Source organism: Oryctolagus cuniculus, chromosome 20 (genome assembly GCF_051225735.1).
Source record: "Oryctolagus cuniculus isolate XC-2025 breed Fujian yellow rabbit chromosome 20, ASM5122573v1, whole genome shotgun sequence".
NCBI lineage: Eukaryota > Metazoa > Chordata > Mammalia > Lagomorpha > Leporidae > Oryctolagus > Oryctolagus cuniculus.
Genome location: NC_142886.1, coordinates 33,544,107 through 33,556,477, shown reverse-complemented (window position 1 = coordinate 33,556,477; position 12,371 = coordinate 33,544,107).

The window sequence follows — 12,371 nt, the reverse complement described above, 5'->3', positions numbered from 1 at the left end:
GACTCAGTTAAAATTCCTATGTGAGTGTGTGTAAGCCTTACATTCACTATGTGAATTATGCAGGGAGCAAAGGTGCTTAAGGTGTGGAATAATGTACAGAAATCTATCTTCTGCAAGCTAATTGAGCACATATATATAGAAAAAACTCATGGCAACATCGCCTGTGAAATGAAGAGACATCAAAGGAAGAGAACATGTGTGTGTGTGTTTGGGGCATGTGTGGAAAAAGGAGAAAGAGAATTACACTGTATTCAAAAAAGAAAACTGTATAGCTATTAAAATAATTGAGTATATTCTGATCTAGAAAAACATACACTACATACTATAAATAAAATAGGGAGCTACAGTATAATATAAAGTCACATCATTTGTTTTTACTGATTTTCTTTTTTTATTATTATTTATCTTTTGAGAGAGAGAGAGAAAGCGAAATCTTCCATTTGATGATTCATTCCCCAAATGCCCAAAAGCCAAGTCTGGGCCAAGAATTCAATCTCGGTGTCCTTTGTGGGTGGCAAGGGACCAAACTACGCAAGCCATCACCAGCTGTCTCCTAGGATGTTCACTAACAAGAAGCTGGAACCAGGAACTAACCAGAACTCGAACCCAGGCACTCTGATATGGTGTGTGGATACCCCAAAAGGTACATTAATCACTAGGCAAAACCCTAATTGAAAAGTTGCATTAATCACTAGGCACTAACCCCAATTGAAATTTGTTTAAAAGAAGAAAAAAAATTGTAGTTGAACATACAAGTTGTATATTTGCGTGTAGAAAATATCAAAAATAAAAGATAGTGTGCTGAAGGGCAAAGAAGGCAGAAGTGTATACACTTTTTACCACACATAAATATGTTTTTCCTGTTTAAACAATATAAAAAAGATTTTAAATGCACAGTTTTCTTGGAGTAAGTACACATTTGAAAAGTTTACAGATGTGTGGGTGGGAGGGTCAGACTTCCTGGTAGTCCCTCCCACCTTCATTTCAGTGCCCAGCACCTCTGGCCGTTTCTATAAGACAATAAATACAGGTAAATGCAGTTGACTGCTACAGAATGACCAATTCATTTTGTTCCATTCTCATATGCCTCCTCCCTGCATCCCATTTTACCACGTGGTCTGTTAGTAAAACATCTTGGGATCACATTACAAACTGCCAAACAGGTGTCTTTTGACTTTCAACTCTATGATTAAAAGGAGAGTGGAATTAGAGAACAGTGTCGAAGGTATGTACATGTGGAACAGCCAGCTCAGATGAAGCAAATGCTAAGTGAATTAATTTAATCAAAAGAGTTATGGGAAAAGCATTTATATAATCTATATTGAGAAGACAGTAACAAAGTAGGAGGGGAAAGGGGGTTTAGAATATCACTGTAGAAAATTGGCACCTGGACACCTTTGGATACATAAATCTTTGATGATCTCCCCATTTTATCAAAATGTCTTAAATAACAAACAATGCAGCCATCACCAGTATCTGGAGAGGCAGAACACTACAGATGTTAATTGCCATATGGAAGAAGAATGTTTAAGCAAACTCAGACTTGTTAAAAAGCCCATTTTGTGAAAGGGAATCTAAGGCAGAGTAACCAAACTTTTAAACACACATTGGTTTGACTTATGTGTTACAGCAGGTATTGCCTTTGTAATAAATGCACATAGAATTTCCCAAATGCATCCACATGGCACTTTTGAATGTGTTTTGCAACTTGTTCCATATGCTTGGCAGTTTCTGGGCAGGAATAACTCACTACCCATGTGTTTGGCATACCATTACATATCATAGTTATGTGATTACAGGAAACAAACGAGTATTTCCTGTACTATTTTCAGAGTGATTACATCCAGCCTTTGCATATAAAAATATTAAAATGTACATAGTGTTAGTATAGATTTTAGCTACCCTGTGTTTTAAATCATGTCTGAAGTGTTCTAATGCCCCTATAGCAAGTATTTTATCCACTACTTTCCCTCTTCAAGTGGAAGTACTACTTAGTACTTCAATTTGGCACTTAAGAGTATTGCTAGGACTTAAAATGTTGGAATAACAACATGGTTCACCTCCCTTCTTCCAGCCACTCCTTATTCTAATACATTTGATGTCTACTACTGATAGATTTAGTTTACTTTTGCCCAGTTTTGGTAGATTTCTAATGTATTCCATGCCTCCCTCTTGCTTGTTGGATTAAGACTAAACTCCATAGCCTACTCCTGGAAGCTTTTTGCAAAGCTGAATTTACCATTTCTGACTCATGTCCCTCTAATAGCTTTGTTTTTTGCTGCTTGTTTCTCAATGCAACCTATACTTTCTTCTATTTTAACTTGACTCAATATCTTCCACCTGAATTCCAGAGTGCCCTTCCCAACCCCTGTCTTTGCAAGTTCAACCAACTCTTAATTACTGTTTAAGGGCACTAAAATGTATTTAAAGTTCTGATGTTCACTTATGTAAGGTGGCAGAAAAATATTCACATTTCTGCACAGAGAAGGACACTTAACACATTGTAATTGGTAACTAACTGATGTTTGCCTCGTTTTTTCCACTAGTGGCCATTAAATGACTATTTTACCTTCCTATTTTTCACTTTTTACTATTATGCATCTTTCTCATTCTCCCACTAGTTCCCCAACATAGAAATATTATGAATAGGAAAACACATGTTTGTGTATTGAGTTTCAGTTCAACATTAATGTAACCTGGATCTGGTTGCAGACCACACTGGCTTCAGTCTCATGTACTCTCAACATATATGAATCAGACAAAATATAGAGTATCGGGCTTAGCTTATTGTGTTCTTAGGTAAATCAAAGAGGTAATCTGTGCAAAATGCCTGGCACAGTGTAGTTTGTCAATGGTTATCTGTCAAAAATAATTAGTGACAGGAAAATTTGATAGCTGTATCAATCATGACTCGGGATTTTTATGTAATTTTCCTACAGTGCTGACCCATACTGGAAAAAATGAGTGCAATTTAACAGAAAAGTAGATGAACTTGTGCCTAAACCGTTTAAGTTTTAGTGATGCTTCTGGCATCTTTGCCAGTGTTTCTCCAAGCATATACCTTAATATATACCTTCATTTCATCACCTATTAGTCAAGGAAGTAATTAAATTGTTCCTAAGATCTTTTATAATACTAAAACTCTGCAATCATTGTTTACATGTATAGCCTCATTAACTTCAGAAAGATCTGATGCAGCAAATATTTAGGAGCTAATATATCAAGATAATAGAAAAGCATAGAAAATATAGTAATCAATGTACCCAGATGAGATTTATCTAACTTGTTGCCTTATATGCAGTGATCCTTTTACCCTTTGATTCAACTTTTATAAACATCTACTCTTTGTCAGATACTTTGACAGGTACCGGGGTTGAAATAAATGACACACAGTTTCTGACCTTAAGGAGCTCATACTAAGTGAGTGAGAAAATCTCCAAACATGATCATTGTAATGACTAAATGAGGTAAACATTGGAAAGAAACCAGTAATTCACATTGGGAAAGAATGTTCAGGAAGAATTTCTTGGAAAAGATATCCTAAGCTAAATCTTAAAAGATGAAGAAGGAGGCCTGCGCAGCGGCTCACTAGGCTAATCCTCCACCTTGCGGCACCAGCACACCGGGTTCTAGTCCCAGTCGGGGTGCCGGATTCTGTCCCGGTTGCCCCTCTTCCAGGCCAGCTCTCTGCTGTGGCCCGGGAGTGCAGTGGAGGATGGCTCAAGTCCTTGGGCCCTGCACCCCATGGGAGACCAGGAAAAGCACCTGGCTCCTGCCTTCAGATCAGCGCGGTGCGCCGGCCGCAGCGCGCCAGCCGCGGCAGCCATTGGAGGGTGAACCAACGGCAAAGGAAGACCTTTCTCTCTGTCTCTCTCACTGTCCACTCTGCTGGTCAAAAAAAAAAAAAAAGATGAAGAAGGAATGTTAGAAAGATGTTTTATAAGGATACACAACTTCAGTTAGAGAGTAAGAATAAGTTCAAGAGACCTATGAAACAACAGGATGACTATAGTTAATGTAATATATTTTGAAAAGCGCTGAGAGTTGATTTCAAGTGTTGTCAGTACCAAAACCTGCTGAATATTTGAACTAATGAATATGTTAATTAGTTGGATTGAGCCAATCCACAACATACATATTTCAAAACATCATGTTGTATATAAAACATGTATAAAAAGTACACAATTTTATTTATGAATTAGAAAAAAAGTTTAAAAAAGATGGAAAGGGCATACCTAAATAATAAAGCTAATGTGAGGTGGATGTTACAATCAGCCGGAAAAAGAAAGGACCAGGTCTCACAGGAATCTATTAGCCAGGTAAACAAAAGAGGAATTCAAGGATTTCATGCTAAGTAGAAGAAAGAGCAAATGGTGCCTCAAGAGGCTACAGAGTTAGTCACTGGCCTGGAAATAAAGGCCTTGTCATCTTGACAAAGAGAGCTTTTAGTGGGATCTGGTTTGTATTTTAAGAACAATGGATCTAAGGGGAAATGAGCAGGATGTAAAGAAATGGATAAAACTACAGGACTGGAAACTGCTGCAACCATTTTGTAAAATCATCAACACAAAAATAACACATAATATTTCACTATTATTAAATATGTTTGGGCTCTTTTTTTAAGTGGTGTGTGTGTGTGTGTGTGTGTGTGTAAAACTGGTTTACAAGTCAGGGATGTGGAAGAGAAATGTGCATTTGTAAATGGAACATGTTTCCAACATAACATGACAATATTAAAGAAATTCTAACAGCAGAGAGGGTGGCCAAGATGACATTCATTAGCTTGATAATTCAGCCTCCCTGAGAGACTAGTCCTTGGCCTTCCATGCAGAGAAATGAATGAATAACTGCCCATGAGGTCAGCAATGCTTTGCCCCTTCTCTGGCAGTGCCTCAGTTCCTGATTATATTTTAGTTTCATTTTATGTTCATAGATGTATTCCAAAACACCATTTTTCTTTAAGATGATCAAAATAATAGAGAAAATCATATTTTGCCTCTTTCAAATGATCTGTACATTGTATCTCTCACGTTTTATGAGTTATCTTCCAGTTTAATTCCTAATGAATGTTCTTATTTCCCCCATTTCCCAGTTCACAGGGACACTTCAACTCATGCCTCCAAGAAATGAAAATTCTAGAAATGTATTTCTTGGATCTTAATGGAAGATATTACACATTGATAAATTGCAGAAGTTTTTTCATAGAAAGACCAGGAATATCATACTCTAATTTTGTGAAAAAATGAAGAACTGCTTTTCATATATCTGATTCAACAACAACAAAACTCAGTGGTAATAGCAGTAACAATGGAAGGGGAATTCAAGATAATGAGGTCCAAGACTTCTATGGTGCCTTTTATATACATAAGTGTAGAGCTTAAAATTTCTGGAACCGTGGCCAAACTGCATGTATCAATAATGCTTGGCAGACTTTTTGCATGTCTATGAATGCTGACAATTTTATATTTTTCAGACAAGACATTGATGCAGAAGCATGAGATCCTGGAAGCTTCCTAAATAGCATTTCGTTAAGTGTACCTATTCTCAGGCCTCATGGTACTTTGTTTCTTTACAACAGTTAATGCTGTTGAATGAATACTTATTATTATTTTTTGTCTATATATTTTCATCTATTGAAAGGGCAGAGTGACAGAAACACACACACACACACACAGAGAGGAGAGAGAAAGAGAGAGAGAGAGAAAGAGAGAGAGAATCTTCCATCTGCTAGTTCACTCACCAAATACCTGCAACAGTCAGGGCCAGGACAAGTCAAAGCCAGAAGCCAGGAATTCCATCCAGGTCTCCCAAGTGGATGGTTGGGTACCTAGCTCTGGACCCATCCTCTCTGCCTCTCAGGATGAATTAGCAGCAAGCTAAATCAGTAGCAATGTGTCTAGAACTACAATTGCATGATGATAAAGGATGTGGACATTCCAAGTGGTGGCCCAACCTCCTGCATCACAATAACCATTTCTGAATAGTTATTCTTGTAAAAACTCTACTTCTGGACTTCAGTAATATATTTTAATTTATTGTTTTGTCTTCCCTCTCAACCTATGTCTTTCTTTTCTTTTGTTAAAAAAAATTCTTTTTTGAAACAAGACCCCTACCTTACACTCTATACAAAATCAACTCACAATGGATTGAAGTGCAAATAAAAACCAGAATGAGTTATCACCTCACCCACATTAGAATTGCTTTTATTTTATTTTTTCTGTACTTTATAATTATTATTTTTTGACATTCTTAATGTTTAAAAATTTTTAGTTTAGAACATTTGTAGATACAATTTGAAGACCATAATGATATTCCCTTCCTCCCTCCCCACTTCACCCTCCCACCCTCCTTTCTTTCCCCTTTCTGTCTTTATTAGTTTTTGAAATAACATATCTTAAATTTTCATTATAGTAAGAATGTTTGATACTGCACCGAATAAGAAGCCTAACAAGTAAAAAGCAAAACAAACAAACAAACAAACAAACAAACAAAAAAAACAAAAAGCCTCTAGTTTAGAGGGAATATAGACAATGGCTATAAACGATAATTGAATGGATAAGTGACCATTTCTCTAAAACTCAAAAAATGAAAAAAAATGCTGGTAAAGATGTGGTAAAAAAATACCCTAATACACTGTTGTTGGGAATGTAAGCCAGTATAACCATTATGGAAGACAGTATGGTGATTCCTCAGAAATCTGAAAATAAATCTACCCTATGACCCGGTCATCCCACTCCTGGGAATATACCCAAAGGAAATGAAAACAAAATATGAAGGAGTTATCTAGATTCCCATGTATATCACATCTCAATTCACAATAACTAAGAGATGGAATCAATCCACAGGTCCATCAACTCATGACTAGAAAAAGAAAATGTGGAATATATACATCATGGGATACTCAATTTCCTACTTTTCCTCCTCTCTGAAGAATTGCTCATTTCAAACAACATTTATCTCAAAAGCTTCACGGTCACTTCTTTTTACATCAGTGAAAATATGCTAAGGTTTGCCATGGAAATAACCCAAATTGGTAGTGGTCCATACCAACATAGGTCTGTTTCTCTCATAATACCTACCCAACCACTGTTCTTGGAAGTGGCTGTTTTGTTGGCAGGGGGAGTAAGTGATGAGGTGCAGGGAGAGGTTATGTGCACCATTTGAAAAAATTGTCTACAATGTAATACTCAGACCTATCTTGGGGCAGGGGGATATTACTGTTGATGAGTAGCACAACAGATTGTGACCTAATATAGAAAGACTCTCAAAGCACTTCCAGCAATGGCACATTACTCCACTCACATTGCATTAACTAAAACAAGTCATTTAACCAATCCTGCTATCAGTGGGTTTGAGAACTATTGTTTCACTTAGCAAACATATAATACAATTTACTTATATTTTAGTGTCACTCAGATTTGTTTTCAAACCCAGTTTGATCTTTTCAATTTGTCACTGAGTACTTACATCTCAGTGTGTCCAGGGGCCGGCACTGTGGCAGTGAGTTAATCCTCGACCTGCGGTGCAGGCATCCCATATGGGCGCCGGTTCTAGTCACAACCGCTCCTCTTCCGGTGCAGCTCTCTGCTATGGCCGGGGAAAGTGATAGAGGACGGCCCAAGCACTTGGGCCTCTGCACCCACATGGGGAATCCAGAGGAAGTTCCTGGTTCCTGGCTTTGCATCTGCCCAGCTCCAGCCGTTGTGGCCATTTTGGAGTGAACCAGTGGTTGGAAGGCCTTTCTCTCTGTCCCTCCCTCTCACTGTCTGTAAGTCTACCTCTCAAATAAATAAACAAAATCTTTAATAAAACAATAGTATATCAGTGCCTCAAGCATTCATATGTCAGCATGAGAATTCATAATCTCCCAAAGTTGGCTGGTCTCCCACTTCCATATGTTCAGTAATCTCAGAATAATTTTGAAGTCCTTAACCATGTTTCATCTAATCCCTTAGAAGCACTTTTGGTCCTGCCATTGAAATTTTTTTCATATAATGATACTTATCTATATTGGTTCCTCATCCCCATACATCACCCTCCTATCTGGTCTGCTAGTCTCCATTTAATAATATAAAATGCAGTTACTTTAAGTGTGTTTTGATGCTGTCATTTTCTACTCAAAAATATTTGTTGACTCTTCATCACCAAGAAACTATGGTCAAAACTTCTTAATCTGTAATTTAAGATGATTCATTGTATACTACTCCCAACCTTAATTGTTTATTACTTCTGGACACTCATACTTTATTCCATACCAATTGGAAAAGCCTTCAACTTCTGAACAGAAATATACAATTCATAATTTCTTCATCTTGTCTCTTACTCTCTCTCTTGTTAATGTAGTTTTTGTAATTATTTTTATCATTTGGAAGAGTCCTATACATAGTGGGTTTTTAACGTGTTCTTAACAAGAAGGAAAGGAAAAACTCTATCATTTAATAATGTGAGCATAAAAGTACTTTCAAAACGTTGTCTCATGTATTCCTTGCTTCAGTGTTTTGAAATGGGTACAGTTATTGTTTTATGCATGAAGCAAATGGTAGATTAAAATGGTTAAAAAGGAATAGAATCTAAGTTTTTTCATTCTAAGTCAGTCTATACTTTCCTATGTAATATTTGTAACTTTATTGGTGTCAGATATTCTGTTGAGTCTATTACATTGATCAGAGACTTGGTTCCATCAGATTTTACTAATTATCAGCCTTTAAATAAAATTAGTTTCAAAAACAAATGCTAAGATGATTCCTTTTAAAAAAAAAATTATTGCTGGCGCGACGGCTCAATAGGCTAATCCTCCACCTAGCGGCGCTGGCACACCGGGTTCTAGTCCCGGTCAGGGTGCCGGATTCTGTCCCGGTTGCCCCTCTTCCAGGCCAGCTCTCTGCTGTGGCCAGGGAGTGCAGTGGAGGATGGCCCAAGTCCTTGGGCCCTGCACCCATGGGAGACCAGGAGAAGCACCTGGCTCCTGCCTCTGGATCAGCGCGGTGCGCCGGCCACAGCGTGCCTACCGCAGCAGCCATTGGAGGGTGAACCAATGGCAAAGGAAGACCTTTCTCTCTGTCTCTGTCTCTCTCTCTCACTGTCCACTCTGCCTGTCAAAAAAAAATATATTAACTGGAAAGGTAGAGTGACAGAAACAGGGAGAAAGACACAAAAGGATCTTCAATTTGCTTGTTCACTCTCCAGATGCCCCAACAGCCAAGGCTGGGCAAGGCCAAAGCCAGGACCCACGAATGTCACATGGATCTCTCACACAGATGGCAGGGCCCCCAGTACATGGGCCATTATCTCCTGCCTTCACAGACACCTTAGCAGGAAGCTGATTAAGAAGTGTGATCTCAAATTGGCACTCTGATATGGGATGCTGGCATCACAAGTGGTAGCTTAACCTGCTGTGTCACAGTGCCAGCTCCAGGGAGGTGAGCTCTAAACTCCTTGTCTTAAGTATGTGGATCTCATGGGTCTATGTAGTCTTCTAATGGCAATGTTCCCCAATTTATGTCATAGTTCTCAGCATCAACCATGATAACAATCTCACAAAATTATGGCATTTCATCATCTGCTTATAACGTCTTATATTTATAAAGATCCTCGGACTAAAGGTTATTTGAACTAAATAATAAAAACAGAGTTAAGTACAAGTTCATCATGTTGCTTGATAATGAAAAATACATAGAAACAGTTTATACTGAGATAAAAGGCTATCTTTCAATTGATTAAAATACTCTCTCTCTTTCTCTCCCCTTCTCTATATTAGTTACTTTGAAAATATCTAAAAAAAATTAAAATGCAGCAATTGAATCACGATTTCCCTTTTCTCAGCTAGAATAGGTAAATTTCTACTGGAAAAAACGTAGTATCACTTAAGATAACAAGGAATTTTTCACAAATTTTGTTATTCTGTGAAGGAAGATTAGTATGAGAGAAGTTTAAAGCAAAATCTTTTCATGTCAAGCCAGAAATACACAAAATGCCCAATACAAGAGGTTAAAAAAGTTATATTTTCATATATATATACATATATATCTGGTTTTATATATGTATTATATAAATAGCTATCTTTATATATATTATACATTATTATATATATTTATATATATAGTTATTCATTAGATAAAGCCTGGTGCTTTTATTGGGCTGTTTCCATGGAGCAAGTTAAATGTTTCAATTCTCTTCTGTATATTGATCAGAGCCCACAGAGCTGTGAATTTTTTTTCAAATCAAGGTCATGTTATCATTGGTAATCAAAAGCAACATTCCAAATATTTAAAACTCTACTCAAATATAACATTAAAAATATGATTAAGACCTATTTGCAAAGCCTTTTAACTACAAATGAAATATTATTCAGGAATAAGTCACATTTGAATTGTGAGTAAATTTTAGAATCTCTCTTAGTCTAAATAAAGGGAAAATACAATTTATGAACTTTTACTGAAGAAAAGTCAATGCTTAGTACATACCGGAAATTCAGTCAGTACTCATTAATGTAATTTGCAATAATAGCTAAACAGAATAAAAGACACACATTTTAATTGGGATTCTCTATTAATAAAACAGCCTGTGCACTACAGCCCCTAATTGGCACAGTCTTCTTTATGTTTTTAATGGCTAAATGGCCTAGAGCAGAAAGAACAGGTGGTAAAAGGAATTATTTTAATAGCAGTAGAAAGAAAGTAAAGAAACAAAAAGTCAGATCCATCTAAAGAATGAACCATTAGTATAAAGTTGGGCCTTGCTCAGTTTTATGATGGTACTATGTCTTCTAAATGTTTCCATATTCCCCCACAATGATTAGAGTGCTCTTCACATTTTTTAAGCTAACACAGGGCACTGCATATATTCTTAACTCACTATCTCTATTGCCTCATCTAACAGACACAGCAAAGAAAGGACACATTCCTTGGCTCTGGATTTGGAGGGCATGTCTTTGTAGAGACCAAAGGGAGCTATTCCTTCTGAATTTTGTTACTTTTAGTAAGCTCTATTCTACATGTTACTAAAATTGTAAAATGAATTGCATTGGATTGTCCACAAGAAAAGGATCAGTGACAGCATTTTTCAAAGTGAATGCAAAAGAAATGTAAATAGAAAACATTAAGCAACTCTTCAAGTATCTTGCAGTTATTCTTTTAAGTATGTAATGAATATATTTAATTCTGGAGATATATATATGGGGGGAGGGAGAGAAGAATCCCATAATTGAGTTGTGATTTGGGTACCTAATATTTCTCTGATTCTGTTCAAGAACCAAAACAAATTATAAATGCACTATAAGATACCATTATACCTTCCATTTATCAGTTATCTGAATTATAGACAAATCAGAAGAAGCCTCGATAGACCAGCCATTCAACAGACACAATGGAGCCATTTTAATGTCAGCCACCTTGGCAAGAGGAAACGAATCAGAATATTCACTGAAAATTGCAACGTAGCTTCCAGCCGGTGTTCCCCAGAAATTTCAGAAAGGTTAAAGTAACATCTTTCATTAATAAAGAGAGAGCTAAAGTATGAGAAAAGATGCAAAGGCAGACGGGAAGAGAGAAGAAATCATAGAGAAGCAAAGAAATGTGCATAAAATAGGAACAGGCCCCACACCTGTGTAAATATGTGCGGTTCTGTTACGTGAAAAAATTCTCCTCAGCCTTGCCCCACAGCAAAAGAAAACTGCTTTAGCGACTATCACCCCAGCACACAAGGAATCCTTTTATAACTAAGTCGATTGTGAGTTAGATTAATCACCATGTATGAAACCTTTCAGGCTGAAAGGTAAATTTCAAGGTGTTGAAGTAACTTCAGTATGGACGCTGTTGCTTTTGCAGGAAAGCTGTCAGTTCTTTCATGGGTGCTGTCAAGTAGAAGTTGTCAATATGAATAAGAGACCATGGGGAAACTAACGCGAGAGAGCATGAGGATAAATTTTTGATGAAGGAACGTGGGGTTAAATTGCAAGGAACCCTATATGGTTTTTCATTAGAAATTCCATCTAGCAGTCTGTAGCCCACAGGCACTCTGAGACCAAATCTAAAGGAATGTGTTTACCGAATGACTAAATCCTGTAGTCAAGCCCATAGCAATCTCAATACTTTTTTTTTTTTAATAATAGTTCAACCTAAAATTAACGTCATTAATGATGTTTTAAACGTTGACATCTTCTGAGGGTTTCTCACCCTTAAGAGTTTTCCTCTGCACTCCTACTTTCTAGTTAAAGAGTGGTTAACACATAACTGCAAAAGCCAACTGTGTTAGAAACCTAAATGACTATACTTGTTAATGGGGAATAGGTGTTTGGGCTGTGTGGGGGAATGTGCCAGCCAGACAAGCTCGCACTACCTAAATGAAGCCATTGGAGCCATCTCAGTTCATAA